Here is a 20,365-nt window from a genome sequence, read left to right as displayed (position 1 = left end):
ACCCATTCAGAAATTTAGCTACTCATGCGTGGTATGGAGAGATTGAACATAGATTGAAATGAGAGTTCCATTTTATGTAAATGAAGTACTAAATACAAAATAAAAAATGGTTTTGAGAGATAGAAGCCCAGTAAGCAATGTCTTGCTTCCCGTGGCCTTTTACACTGCTCTTTTTCACTCCAACTCTGTTCTAGATGTGTATTCTTGCTCTCGCAAGTGTTAGCCCTCTCTTCTTTGTGTTACTTTCCGGCAGCCTCTCGATCTATCTGGGAATAATCTCTCGGCATCCTCGTCTCCTTGCTCTTCTCTGTCCTCTATGTATATGTATGAGTATGTGCGTGAACAAACTAACTGATTCTCTCTAAAAAATGCCAAGCCCCCTTTTTCACTGGTGGCCTTAGGTATTTATAGATTTCAAGGTGAAACAACATTTCTTGCTAATGATTCCAATGATGGGCGGCATTAATTCCCCTAATCTAATGCGCTGTTTAATGGTCACCAATAGTTGAGTGTACTTGCTATAGTATGGCTTTTAACGGCTTGTCAACTAAATTCGGAATCGACCGTTATCAACTTTCCATCCCATCATGATTTATTATGCTGTTAACTTGATGTGAGGTCTTTATACGACCGCCTTTTTAAGAAACTTCTCACGATCGCATGACTTGCGATCGCAATCTTCAAGCGCGCTGACGCCTTATTCCTTTGGATCGCAATTTCACATGCGCCATCGCATTGTTCTTGCACAAAATAAGTAAATTAACTGCTTTTATGCGATGAGCGCTTACGATCGCAATTCCTTTCAGTTTAGCGCTTTCGGATATGATATTGCCTATTTTACCATCGCATTCTCTCATTGTTTTACTTATTTGAGCTACAATAACTTGTATTTCTACCAGTTATCACACCTCCAAATTTAAAAAAATGCTTGTCCTCAAGCATAGACTAAAGATTTTCTTTAAAAAGTCAACCGCCTTTACCTTACCTAGACTTCTCAAGATGCTTTATACAAATTTCATGAACCAGTGCCTTCCTAATTTCTATCCCGGTTTCTTCCTAAAAATACTTCTAATCTTTAGGAACCGCAAGTTTAACCTTAAAAAAAAAACTTTACTCGTTTCTAGGGCATCGCATGATTTATTTCAAACTTTCTCCAGCTGGGGTGTTCCAAGTGATTTTTACCCTTGCGCGATTCAGATATTCTTTTGTGATCCTGCAGTGATTCAAGTGCCCAACCTTCGTTTTGGCTTGCCCCCACGGGTGTCATGCGGGCATCCAACTACGGGCAAGACACTCTTTCTCAGTCAGAACTCATGCCCATTTCTTTATTTGGCAGTGGAGTTGCGATCACTTGGTTTATGCATTGATCACAATTCCCACCTTCGTTTTGGCTTGCCCCCATGGGTGTCATGCGGACATCCAACTACGAGTAGGATCCAATCTCAACGTTATATAATAGTTTTTTTTAAAGTAACAAGGCTTACAATGCTAGCACCCCCAAATTTACACACAACAATGTCCCCATTGCTGAGAGACGAAATAACTCATGCGATGAACTTAGGAAATCTTGTAAAAATTGTTTTGAAGGAAAGCTGGTGGACCGCTAAATTTTAAAAATGTTTCATGAAGAGACGAAATAACTCATCCGATGAACTTAGGAAATTTTGTAAAAATCATTTTGAAGGAAAGCTGGTGGACCGCTAAATTTTAGAAATGTTTCATGAAGAGATTGTTCTGAAATTAATTTGCACCGTGCAGGACTACTTTAATTATGAATAGTCCGGACCAACGTAATTTCAATTTTCCCAAAAAGAGTCGTACCCTAGAATTGAATAGCAAGACCTTTTGATCAACCTAGAGATTCTTTTCACACAGTCGCTTGCCATGCCAATGCTTTGTATGCTCTTTGTAGATCTTGGCATTTTCATACGCTTGAAGCCTCCATTCGTCTAGCTTAAGTAACTGAAGTTTTCTCTCCTCCCCTACGGTCTTTAAATTAAAGTTAAGCTTCTTCACTGCCCACAGCGCCTTGAGCTCTAATTCCAGTTGTAGATGACACGCCTTCCCAAACACCAACGCATACGGGGACATGCCTATGGGTGTTTTATAGGCAGTCTTGTATGCCCACAAGGCATCATCAAGCTTCATGGCCCAGTCCTTTCTTGAGGAATTCACCACCTTCTCTAAAATCAGCTTGATTTCTCTATTAGCAACCTCGGCTTGTCCGTTTGTCCGGGGATGATATGCGGTGGCGATCTTGTGATGGACATTGTATTTGAGCAGCAGTTTGTTAATGATGCGATTGACAAAGTAGGTACCTTCATCACTTATTATGGCACGTGGGGTGTCAAAACGAGTGAAGATGTTTCTCTGTAAGAATTTAGAGACTGTTGCCGCATCGTTTGCGATGAATGATACCGCTTCAATCCACTTGGATACATAATCGACAACCAACAGAATGTAATTGTGACCATTTGATGGTGAAAATGGTCCCATGAAGTCTATGCCCCAAATGTCGAAAAGTTTCAATTCTAATATGATGTTCATTGACATCAAATTTTTCTCTGAAATGTTTCCAATGCGTTGGCACTTATCGCATTTCATAGAATAATCTCGCCCATCCTTAAATAGAGTTGTCCAATAATACCCGCTTTGTAAAACTTTTGCTGCTGTGCGTTGTCCCATAAAATGTCTGCCATAGGGTGAGTCATGGCATTGAAACAGTATGTGCTGAAAAGTAGTCTCTGGCACACAGATTCACAAGATCTGGTCTGGTCCCCTTTTGTAAAGATTCGGCTCGTCCCAGTAATAGGATTTACATTCATGAATGAGCTGCTTCTTTTGGTGGGATGTATAATTTTCCAGAAATTGCTTGCAGACCAAGAAATTGACAACATCTACGTACAATGATAGTTCTTCAATTTTAAACCACTGCTCGTCTGGAAAGGATGCGTTCACCTTCGACTGAATGCGATCCTCTTCAGGATTCTCTAATCTCGATAAATGGTCAGTGACCTGGTTCTCCATTCCCTTGCGGTCAATTATCTCCATGTTAAATTCTTGGAGGAGGAGAACCCATCGAATTAGCCTCGACTTTGCATCTTTTTGGGTCATTAGATATCTTATTGCCGAGTGGTCGATGTGAACTCTAACTTTGGATCCCAATAAGTAAGGTCTGAATTTTTCAATTGTAAGGATCACCGCTAGAAGCTCTTTCTTTGTGGTAGTGTAGTTCGCATGGTTGGAGTTCAATGTTCTGCTCGCATATGTGATGGGGTGTAACATTGTCTTTTCCTTCTGTGCTAACACTGCTCCCATTGCATAACCGTTGGCATCACACATCAGCTCGAACGACTTTGTCCAGTCGGGTGCGATCAAAATAGGCACTGTAATCAATGCGTCCTTCAGTACTTTGAATGCGTTGAGGCATTGTGAATCAAATTCAAAAGTTCTGTCAACCTCTAGCAACGCACTCAATGGTCGAGCTATTTTAGAGAAGTCTTTCACAAAGCATCTGTAGAACCCTGCATGTCCCAAGAAACTCCTTAAAGCCTTCACATTTGCTGGAGGTGGAGGTTTTTCAATGGCCTCAATTTTTTCTTTATCCACCTCTAGCCCCTCCTTCGAAACCTTGTGCCCAAGCACAATTCCTTCATTAATCATGAAATGGCATTTCTCCTAATTCAACACCAGATTGGTCTCCTCGCATCTTTTTAGTATCCTTTCCAAGTTTTTTAGACAGACTTCATACGTTTGCCCATAAACTAAAAAAAGTCCATAAAGATTTCCATTGAGTCCTCGAGATACTCGGAGAAGATTGCCATCATGCACCTCTGAAACATGCTCGGCGCATTGCATAATCCAAACGGCATGTGGCAAAAAGAAAAAATTCTGTACGGGCAGGTGAATGTGGTCTTTTCTTAGTCTTTTGGTGCAACCATTATCTGGTTGTAGCCCGCATACCCATCAAGAAAACAAAAGTAGTCATTCCCTACTAATCGGTCTAGCATTTGATCAATGAAAGGTAAAGGGAAATGATCCTTCTTCGTCGTCGCATTTAGCTTCCAGTAGTCCATACAAATCCGCTAGCCAGTGACGGTCCTCATGGGTATTAACTCATTATTTGTGTTTGGGACTACCGTTATTCCGTCCTTCTTGGGGACGCATTGCATGGGGCTGATCCACGTGCTATCGGTGATAGGGTATATGATACTAGTGTCCAACCATTTAATGATCTCTTTTTTAACAACCTCCTTTATTGCAGGGTTCAGTCTATGTTCAGGTTCGATAGCGCCTTTCTGGTTTTCTTCGAGCTGAATTCTGTGCATGCAGTATGTCGGGCTAATTCGTTAATATTGCTAGCATCCATCGATTGCTTTTATATACTTCTTTAGAATGCTGAACAGTGCATTTTCTTGTCCTTCTGGAAGCGCAGAGGATATTTTACTGCAGGGTTTCATTTTGGCCAAGGAAACATATTTCAAATGACTTGGTGAGTTTTCAGCTCTAGGGTGGGTGGTTTCTAAGGAAGGTTTTTGTGTTTTTCTCTCTTAATTCAAATTCACTTTTTCTTCATCGTTCATTGTCTTCGTTATTAGTATGGATTTCTACGGATGCTGTCACATCCTCTTCTTCATCTTCTTCTTCGGACTCCAATTCTTCATCGCAACCTATGTTCATTGTCAGAATCTGATAGCCTTCGTCTTCTTGGAAACTTCATCGCTTTGACAATATTAAACTTGAGCTTCGTTTCTTATTGATCTTGACTATATCTCTATCTCCTTGTGTCACCATCTCTATTTAGGCACGACTAGTAGATAAAAATGGTTGTCCCAATATAATAGGCACATCTTGTCTGCCTCATAGTCTAGAATGATAAATCTGCTGGTAGAATAAATTTATCGATTGTAACCAAGATATCCTTCAACTTCCTTCAAGGTGAACTAGGGACCTGTCTGCAAATTGGAGAGTCACCGTTGTGGACGTCGGGTGCCCTCACTCAATGTCTTTAAGATTGAAAGGGGCATTAAATTTATACTCGCCTCAAGATCGCATAGTGCTTGACTGATGTAGATCCCACCAATTGAGCAGGGTATCGTAAGGCTGCCTAGGTCACTGATAACGGGCAGAAATGCACGTTACCATAGTACTAAGTTCTTAAACAATGTTGGATTGCGTTGATGAAATATGTTAACTTGCGTCCATTAACCATCGTTTTCATGATATCGTGGTCGCATGTGTTCAGCGCATTAGAACTATTGAATTTTGTATTTTTGTGCAGAATATGTGTTAATGCAATGCAAAGATTGCGATCATAGGAATTCATTGGTCGAACGCAACTTCACCACAAGGCTTTGCACTGATCGTGCTCGCAAACATTCACCCAAGAAGGATCACCGCAACTTGGTCAGCGCAACATGGTGGGAGCATCTGGGTGAAAGGCCAATTAAGAGCGATGGGACAGAAAGTTGATGACAGTCGAATCCATATTAAGTTGACAGCCGATAACGATCACAAAGTACATTCACCGATAATTATTCGGTGCATCAGTCAAGAATTAAAGTTGTCCCATCTGTACAACCAGGAGAGAGAAGCCGCCTTTTACCATGGATGCTCTATAAATACCAAGGGCATTCTTCAGAGAAGGGGTTAACAATTTGATTAGTTCACCGTTTAGTTCATAGTTTCTTTTCCATTTTAAGGCGGAGCAAGAGAAGAGTGGTGGTGCCAGAGATCGCTCAGGGAAACTCGAGAGAGAACCTTAGGGCTGTCTCTTATACACATCTAGATGTGTATAAGAGACAGGTTTAGTTCATAGTTTCTTTTCCATTTTAAGGCGGAGCAAGAGAAGAGTGGTGGTGCCAGAGATCGCTCAGGGCAACTCGAGAGCTGTCTCTTATACACATCTAGATGTGTATAAGAGACAGAATGGGTTGAGAAGAACTAAGCTAACATGACCTAGGAAGTTCTTTGCTTGCGATTGTCTTGTTTTATGTTGTGCAAAATACCCTTTCGAGTTACTCGAGAGAGAGTCTAAAGAAAGAACCTAATGTCTTGAGAGAGCTAGGTTAGAATCTGGACTCGAGAGAGCAGATTAGAACTGCATAAACAAGAGATAGGGACTTAGAGATAAGCTCTGTTTGTCAACCTGCATCGCATGCATCCTAGAGATGGGAATGATATTATGTGGTCGCATATTTGTGTGGATGTCATGTTGTCATCGCATAAATAGAAATAGAGGTTTATGTGTCGACCCTGTAGACTTATCGCATATATCGCATGCGTTCTAGCCTTAAAAGCCGTGGTATTCGCACCGAGAGGTGGTTTACTGTTGTATGCATGTTGCATGATCACATAGCATGAATGCATTCTAGGGAGTGTTAGCCGAAAGCCTTATCAACCAATTCATCGCATATTCATCGCATCTCCCGTTTACCAACTCTTTTCAAACACCGCTGCAGTTATTATTTATTTCTCATCAATGCAAACAACAACCCAACACTTTATTTATTTAACCGATTACCGCAAAGTCTTCATAAAAATCACCAATGTAATCTATTTTCACAAGTCCCTGTGTTCGACCGTGGACTTACCAGAAAACTCAGAGGAATTTACACTTGGATTCCGCTGGGGAAACTTGAGTGCACAACACAATTCCATCAATGCATAACATCCATATTTCCACTTCATAAATACAAGCATCAAGTTTTTGGCGCCGTTGCTGGGGACTTCGGCAAAATACAGTGCTAACAGTATTTTTTGATTTCTTTGCAGACTCTCAATCTTTGGCGAATTATGACCTAGAGATTGAGAGGACATTCAGAAGAAGATTAAGAGACCGCCAACAACAACAAGAAGGAACTCCAAGAATGGCAGAGCAACTGAATGCAAGGGTCGCTAACGCGAATAATATAATGGCCAAACCCATCCTTCTGGCGAATGACTGCAATAGACCTATCCGGGACTATGCGTCACCTAACCTCTACGATTTCTCTCCAGGAATCATGAGGCCAGCGCTAGATGGATCAAGGTTTGAAATGAAGCCGATAATGTTGCAGATGATTCAGGCTGCTGGGCAATTTGGAGGAAGGTGTGGCGAAGACCCGCACGCCCACCTCTGGAGCTTTATAGAAATCTGTAACACTTTTGTGTTCTCGAATATCTCAATCGAGGAAGTTCGACTAACTTTGTTTCCCTTTTCTTTGTTTGATCAGGCGAGGAATTGGGCATATTCTTTCGAACCGGGAGAGGTAACTTCGTGGGAATAGGTGGTGGAAAAGTTTATGAAGAAGAATTTTCCACCAACTGAGAATGCTAGGAGAAGGAAATTAATAACAAACTTTGAACAAGAAAATGACAAATCGCTCAGCGATGCTTGGGTGAGGTTTGAACGGCTGGTAAGAGACTGTCCACACAATGGCTTACCAGATTGCCTGCAAATGGAAAGTTTCTACCAAGGATTGAATCCCTCTTCGCAGACCACTGCTAATGCGGCAGCCGTCGGTGGTCTGCTCGACAAAACATATGAGGAGGCTAAGAGTATACTTGATCGCATTTCCAAAAATCATGAGGATTTGAGGGAAAGCGAACAGAGATTAAGAATCAAAGAAAATGACGCAAATAATGGGGCCATCACATCCTTGCAAAATTAAATGACTGCAATGATGAGTTTAATACAAGGCATCACAATTAATAATATGGGAGCGAAGAAAGGGTAGGTCAACGCAATCACTCAAAGGACCGCAAGTTGTGTCATTTGCAGTGATGCTCATCTGATGGAGAAATGCCCAACAAACCCGCAGTCGGTATGCTTCATGAGAGATAATCCCTATTCCAATACATATAACCTCGAGTGGCGAAACCACCTAAATTTTGCATGGAAAAATCAACAACAAAGCTTTCAACCTATGGCACAAAAAAGAGGGCCACTCGGATTTTTCCCGCAAAGCAACGGTCCAGCGCAAAGCCAAGCTAGCAACTCACAACCACCGCAATCTTCGTCCTTAGAGAGCTTGCTGAAGCAATATATTGAGAAAAACGAATCTGTGCTTTAGAATCAAGCTACATCCATTAGAAATCTCGAAATTCAAATGGGACAAATTGCGGGCGAGCTGAAAAATAGACCACAAGAAGCGTTGCCGAGTTCAACTAAGCTCCCTTGCAATGCCGGGGGTAAGGGGAAGGAATAATGCTTAGCAGTCTCCTTGCTAAGTGACAACATGACTAAGGAAGTAGGGGAGAAGCGCATTGCGACCAACTTGAATGCGGTGATAATCGAAGACCCATTGACTTATAGTTTGGAGAAGCCCAAGAAAATAGACCCTGAAGTTGCGTCCACCCTTATGCCTCTAGATCTTGAGACAGAAGAAGTTCAACCACCAGTGACTCTGCAAAGATTAAAATAGGAACAAAATGAGGAAGAAAACATCACAATAGTGGCTGCAACGCAAAATGCTATGATCCCACCTAAAATGGGTGACCCAAGAATCTTCACGATCCCACGCTCTATCGGAGGGACCTTCAGTGGCCAAGCACTATACGATCTTGAGGCAAGAATAAACATAATGCCACTATCAATCTGCAAACAATTGAATGCTGGCACACTTACGCCCACAAAGGAAACTCTCCTGCTCGCGAATAGATCTCGAATACAACCTCAAGGGGAGTTGAAAAATGTCGCAATTTCAATTGATAAATTCATCCTGTCGGCGGACTTCCTCATTTTGGATTATAAAGCGGACGAAGATGCGTCCATCATATTGGGACGACCATTCCTTTCAACCGGTTGCGCTCAAATTGATGTGTGCAAGGGAGAAATTGTAATGAGCATTCATGGGGAAAAACTTCGAATTAAGGCAGTAAAGATCCCAGAGGACAAGAAAAAGAGAGAAAAGCCACCATGAACGTGAACAAACCAACCTGGAATAAGTGGTCCCTACGTTATCAAATGATCACAATCTATCAGGGATGCAAGTTTTTGGAAGCATCAAATCTTCAATTCTTCACCACTATTCGAAATTTTCACTTTATCCTTTCAATCTTTACCTATCCTTATTTTATTTTTAAAAAAATGCGATAACGAGTTTTATTTTGTTTAAAATAATTTAACCCTCTCTTTGTTTTTCTTGCAACGATCGAGGAGCTGGATTACAGAGATGTTACGTGATGAAGTACTTATCTTACTCCATCATCGCAACCCAAAGAAGAGAGATCACCGCAAAGATGGATGCGTAAATACAATGCGGGCGACAGCGCAAAATTTGAGGGTGTACTCTTCCTTATCTTTATTTCCAATTTTGCGCTATCACATTGCATTTATTTTTCTAAGTTTTATCACCGCATCCTCTTTAATCACCACAATCATTTGACATAGATAAATTTAGTGAGTTACCGCATTCTGTTTCTTTGCCAAGTATGATTTCAATGATGGAAAATATGCTTCTATTTCTTTCGTATATACTAGAGTCAACTTAATCTTAAGATAGTCACCTCATGAAATATTTCTAGAAGTTGGGGTTTGCTAGCTTTCTTTCAAATCTCTTTACAATGCATTCATGACCATCGCATGACTTATTTTAATCTTTTGGCAATGAGGACATTGTCGCATTTTAAATTTGGGGGTGAGGTATTTATTTTCGACCTTGGTATTTTCAAAAAAAAAAAAAAAAATTGAGAAAAACAACTCCATTGTCAACACAATGGGAAACCCATGTTGGTAAGAGTTAAGTTGTGAAAGGCACTAACCGTAGTTGGATATCCACATGACACACATGGGGGCAAGCCAAAACGAAAGTAAGTTACCAGGATTAACGCATAAATAAATGACCATAACTTCACTGCCAAATAGGTACGAGTTTAGTCTGAGAAAGAGTGCATTGCTCGTAGTTGGATGTCCGCATGACACATGTGGGGGCAAGCCAAAACGAAGGCAAGGCAGTCGGATCAGCACAAGGTCAGAAAAAAAATATCAATGAAGAAAATTCTTGTGCAAGGATAAAATCATTTGATACCCGGTAGAAATTTTTTTTTTTGAAATAAATCATGCGATGTTCCAGAATTTAGTAAAGTCCTTTTGAAAGTTAAGCTTGTAATCCCTAGGTCTTAGAAATATTTTAAGAAGAGACTTGAATAAGACTTAAGGAAATTCCGATATATAGGATTTGAATGAAGTATCCTTGAGAAGTCTAGGAAAAGAACTTTGCGGTTGACTTGCTAAAGGAATCTTTAGCTTATGCTTGAGGACAAGCATTGTTTAAATTTGGAGGTGTGATAATGGGCAGAAATGCACGTTATCATAGTTCTAAGTTCTTAAACAATGTTGGATTGCATTGATGAAATATTTTAACTTGCATCCATTAAGCATCATTTTCCTGATATTGCGGTCGCATGCGTTCAGCGCATTAGAACTATTGATTTTTGTATTTTTATGCAGAATATGCATTAATGCAATGCAAAGATTGCGATCATAGGAATTCATTAGTCAAGCGCAACTTCACCGCAAGGCTTTGTATTGATCGTGCTCGCAAACATTCGCCCAAGAAGGATCGCCGCAAGTTGGTTAGCGCAACATGGTGGGCGCATTTGGGTAAAAAGCCAATTAAGAGCAATGGGACAAAAGCTGATGACAGTCGAATCCAAATTAAGTTGACAGCCAATAACGGTCACAAAGTACATTCAGCTTTATCGGTGATAATTATTCAGCGCTCAGAAATTAAAGCTGTCCCATCTATACAACCAGGAGAGAGAAGCCTCCTTTCACAATGGATGCTCTATAAATAACAAGGGCATTCTTCAGAGAAGGGGTTAACAAGTTGATTAGTTCACCGTTTAGTTCACACTTCTGTTCATAGTTTCTTTTCCATTTTAAGGCGGAGCAAGAGAAGAGTGGTGGTGCCAGAGATCGCTCAGGGAAACTCGAGAGAGAACCTTAGGGTGTAAAGAACAAGAAGTAGGCTGACTCTCCGCGAGAGTGAGATTATATTTTGAGCCACTGAGTTAGAAACAGTGTATCCCTGGCAGCAAGAGTTTTCTACCAAAGCCCTTTATTCTATACTTGCATTGTTATTCTGTACTTCATCTTCATACTTATACAATGGAAGTTCTATTTCTACATCTGTTCACTCTCTTAAATATGCATGAAACTAGTCGAATGGGTTGAGAAGAACTAAGCTAACATGACCTAGGAAGTTCTTTGCTTGCGATTGTCTTGTTTTATGTTGTGCAAAATACCCTTTAGAGTTACTCGAGAGAGAGTCTAAAGAAAGAACCTAATGTCTCAAGAGAGCTAGGTTAGAATCTGGACTCGAGAGAGCAGATTAAAACTGCATAAACAAGAGATAGGGACTTAGAGATAAGCTCTGTTTGTCAACCTACATCGCATGCATCCTAGAGATGAGAATGATATTATGTGGTCGCATATTTGTGTGGATGTCATGTTGTCATCGCATAAATAGAAATAGAGGTTTATGTATAAACCCTGTAGACTTTTCGCATATATCGCATGCGTTCTAGCCTTAAAAGCCGTGGTATTCGCACCGAGAGATGGTTTACTATTGTATGCATGTTGCATGATCGCATAATATGAATGCATTCTAGGGAGTGTTAGCTGAAACCCTTCTTAACCCGTTCATCGCATATTCCGTTTACTAACTATTTTCAAACTCCGCCGCATTTGTTATTTATTTCTCATCAACGCAAACAACAACCCAACACTTTATTTATTTAACCGGTTACCGCAAAGTCTTCATAAAAATCACCAACACAATCTCTTTTCATAAGTCTCTGTGTTCGACCCTGGACTTACCAAGAAACTCAGAGGAATTTACACTTGGATTCCTCTGGGGAAACTTAATTGCACAACGCAATTCCATCAATGTATAGCATCCATATTTTCACTTCATAAATACAAGCATCAGTCACGCATCTTTGGTGGGATTATTGTGTTTGATTTTTGTGTTAATGCCACCATAACAAATTTTCCTGTACTTCTTTTCTTTCACACCATATCCTTAAAAAACTTGGCATATTTTGGCATCTGCTCTATCGCTTCTATAAATGGAATATTGATGTGTAGTTGTTTTAATATTTCCAGAAAGCGATAACACTAACCTTCATCATTTTGCTTCTTTTTCAGTCTTTGCGGGAATGGTGGTAGTTGTACCTTCACTGTTTCGTGATCCAGAGGCTTATAGGTGGTTGCAACTTCAGATTCCATCATTTTGGGCTCTTTTGACTCATTTTTCGTCAATGGTATCTTTGATTCTATCGCATTCGGATCGGTCCGGCTAGGCTCTTTCCAAACTTCTGCTATCGTCTTTCCACTTCGCAGGGTAACTGCTTGGTAGTGTTCTTTCCCTGTGTTACCCTGGGTTACGTGGGAGCTCAGTTGAGCTTGGTAGCATCACCTGCGGTTTATTTTTCAGCTCTCCTGCAATCTGTCCTATTTGGATTTCTAGATTGCGGATGGAAGTCACCTGGTTCTAGAAGACTGTCTCATTCTTTTCAATGTACTGTTTTAATAGGTTCTCCAGAGAGGATGATGGCGGTGCTTGAAAGCTGTTGGCTTGTTGTTGCTGTTGACCATTAGTTCGTTGGAAAAATCTTGGTGGTCCTTCTTTTTGCGCCATAGGTTGGTAACCTTGTTGCTAGTTATTTTTCCAAGTAAAATTAGGGTGGTTTTTGCACCCGGTTTATATGTATTTGAGAAAGGGTTATTCTTGACAAAGTAGATTGACTGCAGGTTTCGTGGACACTCTTTAATCGAATGCAATTCTTCATATGTAGCACAATTGATGCTTGTCTGTTATATTGCGTTGACTTGCCCTCTTTGCGTTCCAGGATTTTTGATTGCGATGCCCTGTAACAAATTTATCATCACATTCATTTGATTTTGTAGAGATGCAATGGCACCATTATTTGCATTACCTCCTCGAGGTTTTACTCGTTGATCGCTTTCTTGCCAATCTTCATGGTTTTTCGATATGCGATCAAGAATGTTCTTTGCCTCATCATAAGTCTTATCTAGCAGACCGTCTACTGCTGCCGCATTGACAGCTGTCTGCGATACAGGATTTAATCCATGATAGAATATCTCCATCTGGAGGTAGTCTGGTAATCCATTGTGCAGGCAATCTCGCACTAATCTCTTGAACCTCGCCCATGCATCATTGAGTGATTCGTCTTCTTCTTGTTCAAAATTTGTGATTAACTTCCTCCTTCTGGCATTCTCTGTAGGAGGGAAATATTTCTTCATAAACTTCTCGACAACCTATTCCCAGGAAGTTATCTCCCCTGATTCGAAGGAGTATGCCCATTTTCTTGCTTGATCACATAACGAAAATGGGAATAATAGGAGTCGAACTTCTTTAGCGGAGATATTCAAGAATACAAAAGTGTTACAAATTTTAAAGAAACTCTGGAGATGGGCGTGTGATGCTCGATGTGGATGATATGAAGTGGAAATGTGGATGATATGCGATGGTGAAATTGCATTGTGCACTCAAGTTTCCTTAGCGGAATCCAAGTGTAAATTCCACTGAGTTTCCTGGTAAGTCCAGAGTCGAACACAGGGACTTGTGAAAAAAGGTTGCATTGGTAATTTTTATGAAAACTTTGCGATGGCAAAATAAATAAATTTTTGGTTTGTTGTTGATTGCGTTAATGAAAAAGAACAAATGCGGTGGATTTGAGAAAAGTCAGTTGTGTGATAGATGCACTGAGTATGCGATGAACGGGTTGAGATGATCTTTAGCTAGCGTTACTTGGGAATGCGTCAGACTATGCGATCATGCTACCACCATGCACAACAAATCATTTTCCAATGCAAATGCGATGCTCCTAAGTCTAGGACGCATGTGTTGAATGCAAAAGTGTCCATAGAGCTTATCCCTAAGTCTCTACTCTTGTCCTATGCAATGATGCAAAATGCATAAAAGCAAGGTGACTGCATACAATCATATCCTATCTCTAGGATGCATGCGATGCGGTGATAACAAATAGTGCTTATTCCTAAGCTCCTATCTCTTGATTATGCGTTCTAATCTGACTCTCCCGAATGGGTTCTAATCTGACTCTCTTGAGCCTAGATTCTAACCTGATATTCTCAAGCCTAGATCCTGTCCTTAGACTACCCTCCCGAGTATCTCTAATAGACGAATGAAGCATACATAATACAAGATAATCGCATAGAGTGAAGATTTCCTAGTTGTGCTCGCTAAATGCTTCTCAACCTATTCAACCAATTTAGTCATGTGTAAATAATAAAAAGTGAACAGATATAGAGAAATAGATTCCATTTCGATAAATGAGTGGAGTACAAAGTAAAAATGGAAGTTAAAGGTAGAGAGCCTGGTAGCAATTCTTTCGGCTTTTACACTGTAATCTCTATTCAGTTCTAAAGATGTTCCTGCTTCCACAGGCGTTAGCCCTCTTTCTATCTTTGAAGCTTCAGGTGCTCTCCTTAGCTTACCGGAACGATCTGCCGGAACAACCTTCTCTCTCGCATCCGCCTTAAAACAAAAGAAAACTATGAACAAGGACGTATGAAACTTCGAACTAAAGAATGGTGAACTGGTTTTCTGAAGGATGCCTCTGGTATTTATAGAACATCTAAGGTGAACGGCGACTTCTCTCCCATGATTGTACAGATGGGACGGCTTTAATTCCTGACCGTCACTGAAAAGCTGAATGTACTTGTGATCCTTATCGGCTGTCAACTTAATTTGGATTCGACTGTCATCAGCTTTCTGTCCCATCGCGATTAATTAGCCTTTCACCCAGATGCGCCCACTAAGTTGTGCTGACCAGGTTGCGGCAATCTTTCTTGGGCGAATGTTTACGAACATAATCATCGCAAAGCCTTGCGGTGAAGTTGCGCTCGACCAATGATTTCCTATGATCGCAATTCTTGCATTGCGTCAACGCATATTCTACATAAAAACACTAAAATTAATTGTTCCTATGCGATGAACGCATGCGACCGCAATATTATGAAATTGATGCTTGATGGACGCAATTGAACATGTTTTATCAGCGCAATCCAACATTGTTTAAGAACTTAGCACTATGATAACGTGCATTTCTGCCCGTTATCAGCGTGCAGATCTTCGCCACACCGTCCACTAAACTGTCCGACTGTCTGGATCATTTGTAACATTACCGACTTCATCTCGAACCTCGATCCATCCAAAGCTGGCCTCATGATTCATGGGGAGAAATCATACAAGTTAGTTGACGCATAGTCCCGATGGATCTATTGCGATCATTCGCCAGGAGGATAGGTTTTGCCATTATGTTGTTCGCATTCGTGGCTCGTTCTTCCGATTGTTCTGCCTTTCTGTGAGTTCTTTCTTGTTGTCAGCATCTATTTTTCTGTCTTCTTTGAAATGTTCTTTCGATCTCTGGGTCGTAATTGGGCTCAGAAGCGTGTCATTCGGTCATGCGACACTTGCTTCTTCCTTGGCCGAAGGAATGGAAATGCACAGAGGTTAAAAGCTGCAAAGAAAATCAAAGAGGTTTGATGTTAGCGCAATATATACCGTAGTCCTCGGCAATGGCGCCAAAAACTTGATGCATGTAATTATGATGCGTTATGGTGTAAGTTTGTGGTGATGTGTGTTATGTGGTGATCATGCAAGTTTTCCTAACAAGGCCCAAGTATAAGCCTCCTTAGGTTTCCTGGTAAGTCCAGGGTCGAACACAGGGACTACTAAGTAAATATGTGACAGGCTCTTCGATTCTATTGCGGTGGTAAAAAAATGAAGTGGATAGTGTTTTGAGTTAGATTTTTCCTATGGGACGGAGTTGAATGCAGAGTTGATGAAAGCGTAGAGTTACAACGAGTATGCTATGAAGGGGTTGAGAAGGGGTTTAGCTAACATTTCCTAAGATTATGCACAAGTTATGTGATCATGCTACACATAAATAATAACACTTCATTTCTCAATGCAGAATGCCATAATTCCTATTTCTAGGACACATGCGATGTGTATGCGAAACAATCGATAGGACTTATTTCTAAGCCTCTACTCTTGCCTATGCGATGATGAATGATGCTCACATAAAACAAGGTGACTGCATACAATCATTCCTATCTCTAGGGCGCATGCGATGTGTAAGTAGTGATAGAACTTATGTCTAGTTTTCTATTTCTTGCTTATGCGATCCTAATCCGAATCTCTCAAGCCTAGATTCTAATCTGACTCTTTCAAGCCTAGATTCTATCTTTAGACTACTCTCTCAAGTATGTCTAAATGGTGATTGATGCATACATAAGACAAGATGATCGCATAAAATATAAATTTTAAGCCATGCTAACTAAGTACTTCTCAACCCATTCAGAAATTTAGCTACTCATGCATGGTATGGAGAGATTGAACATAGATTGAAATGAGAATTCCATTTTATGTAAATGAAGTACTGAATATAAAATAACAAATGGTTTTGAGAGATAGAAGCTTGGTAAGTAATGTCTTGCTTCCCGTGGCCTTTTACACTGCTCTTTTTCACCCCAACTCTGTTCTAGATATGTATTCTTGCTTTCGCAAGTATTGGTCATCTCTCCTTCGTGTTACTTTCTGGCAGCCTCTCGATCTGTCCGAGAATGATCTCTCAGCTTCCTCGTCTCCTTGCTCTTCTTCGTCCTCTATGTATATATATGAGTATGTGTGTGAACTGACTAACTGATTATCTCTAAAAGAATGCTAAGCCCCCTTTTTCACTGCTAGCCTTCAGTATTTATAGATTTCAAGGTGAAGCAGCCTTTCTTGCTAATGATTGCAATGATGGGCGGCATTAATTCCTCTACTCTGATGCGTCGTTTAATGGTCACCAAAAATTGAGTGTACTTTCTATAGTGTGGCTTTTAACGGCTTGTCAACTAAATTCGGAATCGACTGTTATCAACTTTCCATCCCATCATGATTTATTATGCTGTCACCTTGATGCGAGGTCTTTATGCGGCCGCCTTTTTAAGAAACTTCTCACGATCGCTTGACTTGTGATTGCAATCTTCAAGCGCGCTGATGCCTTGTTTCCTTGGATTGCAATTTCACATGCGCCATCGCATTGTTCCTACACAAAATAAGTAAATTAACTGCTTTTATGCGATGAGCGCTTGCGATCGCAAGTCCTTTCAGTTTAGCGCTTTTGGATATGATTTTGCCTATTTTTACCATCGCTCTCATTGTTTTACTTATTTGAGCTATAATAACTTGTATTTCTATCAGTTATCATATCACTGAGCGTTTCATTTTCTTCTTGCTGAAAGTTTGTAATTTCCCTTCTTCTCTTCGCATTTTCCATCAATGAGAAGTACTTTTTTCATAAACTTTTCTAATACTTGCTCCCAAGATGTGATTTCGCCTGGTTCAAGTGAGTATGCCCACTTTCTAGTGTTATCACACAATGAAAATGGGAATAATGTGAGTTGGACTTCTTCTGGAGTGATATTTGGGAATACAAATGTATTGCAAATTTCAATGAAACTCCTTAGATGGGCGTGAGGATCTTCGCCATGCCTTCTGATAACTTGTAGAAATACAAGTTATTTTTGCTCTTAAGTTGGAACAACTAAGGTTTTTAATGATAGATTCTCCTTATTTTTAGCAGAAACGCATGGATTTATTCAAATATTAGCAAACTCATGCAAAAGAAGTTTTATTACTAAATATTGCGACACTAGCGCATTGTATTATAGAATTTCAATGCAAGGATTAACGCTAACGCATTAGACAAGTGCCGTAGGAAAAGCTCTAACGCATAGGCTATGCATCGGAGGGAGTTCAACATATAGAAGATTCATTGCTCCAGGCTGATTGTGTCACATCACCACTTGCAAGTATGGGCACCTGCAGCCAGCAGTGTCTGAAAAGCTTCCACGCAGCAGGCGGCGTCTGAAGAGCTTCTGAGAGTTAGGCGGCTAATCAGAGCATGGACTTTAATGCTGACCAGGACATGGACTTTAATGCTGCCCATTCACCAAGTGGAGGTGACCAATGCCTATAAATAGATGAAGTCCCTCCAGAGTTAAGAAGTTCGAAAATTATAAAGATCCTTACTCTCTGTATATTGTAGTCATAATTCTAGTTCTGTAGAGGCTGTGCTGTGGTGCTAGACGATCAGAAGGGTTGGGAACCACCACCACCGCTGGTCAGGGAGCGGAGGAAGCTAATCTTAAGAAAGACACTTCTCCAATTCCTAAACAAGTGATTGTACACAACGAGATTGAGCCAAAGAAATACAAGAGATTGTATTCTTTGGCTTGACTCAGTTTCCTTCTTCTCATTTATCACTTTCATTCCATTTGATTAAATATTGCTTTCGTAAAGACTCTCTGTTTCTTTATAAAATTCATGTTTGATCCATCATACTTGCCATTGTTTATTTCTTTTTTATGTTGAATGCATTAATACTTTATGCACAACTTCATTCTAAACCTCAAGCCAACTTGACAAATTGGTAAAAGCATCTTTAACTTAGATTGTTCGAAAGAATAACTAAGCTGCATCAAGTAGGACGCCTAGTACAACTAGAGATAGACTTACTGGTGTCTATTGCATTTTATGTTAGACGCATGCATCCTAGAGATAGGCTTTGTATGTTATTCGCATTGAGAAATGTTGAATGAAGTGTGACGCATAAACAAAAGATAAGCAAACCATCCCATCTCATTCACATCACATCCTAGTTGTGTACACTCGTCTTAGATCGACGCGTCCACTTACATTAAACTCAATTCTCACATGATCCATCACTAACTACTCAACTCTTTTGCATCTCTTGCACAGGCATAGCAATTTAGTGTAAATAACACATTTCTCACATTCATCTAGGAAAACCCCTACAGTAGATACAACGCAAGGTCTGCGTTTGGTTAACTGAATCCCTAAGTTTGACCTAGGACTTACCAGGAATCTAAATTAGATTTATACTTGGGTCTGGTTTAGGAAAACTTGAACGTCATTAAAAGAAGTTGTGTGCGTTCTGTGCATATATCTAACGCCCAACGTGTTGCAATTATTTAAATGCATCGAAGTATAAACGCATCACTTATACTTGGAACTTATTTCTTCAATTTATTTTATACAATACACTCTTAAAGCAAATCACAATAGCAACGAACACCTCCCAAAAAATTGGCCAGGCGTCTGAATCATTTGAAGCATTATAGGTTTCATTTTGATTCTGGTTCCATCTAAAGCTAGTTGCATGATTCTTAGTGAGAAATCATACAAGTTAGGTGCTGCATAATCCCTGATAGGCCCATTACGATCATTTGCCAAAAGAATAGGGTTGGCAAGGACATCAACGTCATTATTGATCATTGCATGCGGTTCTTCCGGATGATCTCACTGATCCGCCATCCTTCGAGCTTTATTTTTTCATCTTTTTTTATTTGCTCTTTGTCTTATGCGAAAAGTCCTCTTGATTTTCAGGTCGTATACAAGCTCGGGCTAGACCCTTCGTGCATAGAACATTTGTACCTTCTTCACAGGCAAATGTACAATACTCCAACAATCGAGATCTATGAAAATAAAATACGTAGTCTTAGCACACTTGGTTACCACAATCCCTGACAACGGTGCCAAAAACTTGATATGTTCATACCATGCCATGGAATGAATGTTGGGCTCTAACACATTGTTTTATCTAGTTAAACTCAAGTATAAGCTCAACTAGAGTCCTGAAGAGTCTAGGGTCAAACTTAGGGATTGCTTTGTTATGAATGCATTGACAACTACTGTTATGATCTTGACGCTATTTGAACACTAAACAGGTGATGGATTTTGATGTTATTCTAATGCTAAGATTAATTTTAGTAATGGATGCGATGAGATTTACACCTCAAGTGAAACAATATATGCGATGAATGTGAAATTCAAATGAGATGGTAGGGTCGAGAAAAATATTCACTAACATTCCCTAAGCAAATATATAAATGATGTGTTTAAGTAGTGTACTCGAAATTATAACCTACACCTTTCAGCGTACATAGCCACTATATCCTATTTCTAGGATGCATGCAATGAGCGTATGTTGCAAAAGATATTTCTTTATTTCTAAAGAACCGTTCTTCTTGTTTTATGAGTTCTAAATCTCTAGTTCTTTTGAACCTTGATTTAATTTACTTAGAATAATCTCTCGAGTTATTCAAACGTTTCAATAAGTACACACAAAACACATGATTTAAATATTGCTTAGTTCATGTTAGCTAAATGCTTCTCAACCCATAAATTGTTTAGTTACTCATAATGAAAATGGAAAAGATGGATGAGAGATGAACTGAATATGTATTCATATTGAGGAAAGAGGCCTTTCAACGTTTATACAATATAAATACACTAAGATAGGAAATAAAGATAGAGAA

The 20,365-nt window shown here is 40.0% G+C and overlaps 1 non-coding gene across 1 annotated transcript; it reads left to right on the top strand.

Annotated features, from left to right (window-relative positions):
- The first annotated feature begins 13,112 nt into the window (after positions 1–13,112).
- On the top strand, positions 13,113–13,219 carry LOC120069405. Its single transcript, XR_005479526.1, has one exon. It is a non-coding gene; the product is annotated as a small nucleolar RNA R71 (small nucleolar RNA).
- Positions 13,220–20,365: the final 7,146 nt, after the last annotated feature.

Source organism: Benincasa hispida, unplaced genomic scaffold (assembly GCF_009727055.1).
Source record: "Benincasa hispida cultivar B227 unplaced genomic scaffold, ASM972705v1 Contig384, whole genome shotgun sequence".
Lineage (NCBI taxonomy): Eukaryota > Viridiplantae > Streptophyta > Magnoliopsida > Cucurbitales > Cucurbitaceae > Benincasa > Benincasa hispida.
This window is presented reverse-complemented; position numbering and strand designations above follow the sequence as displayed.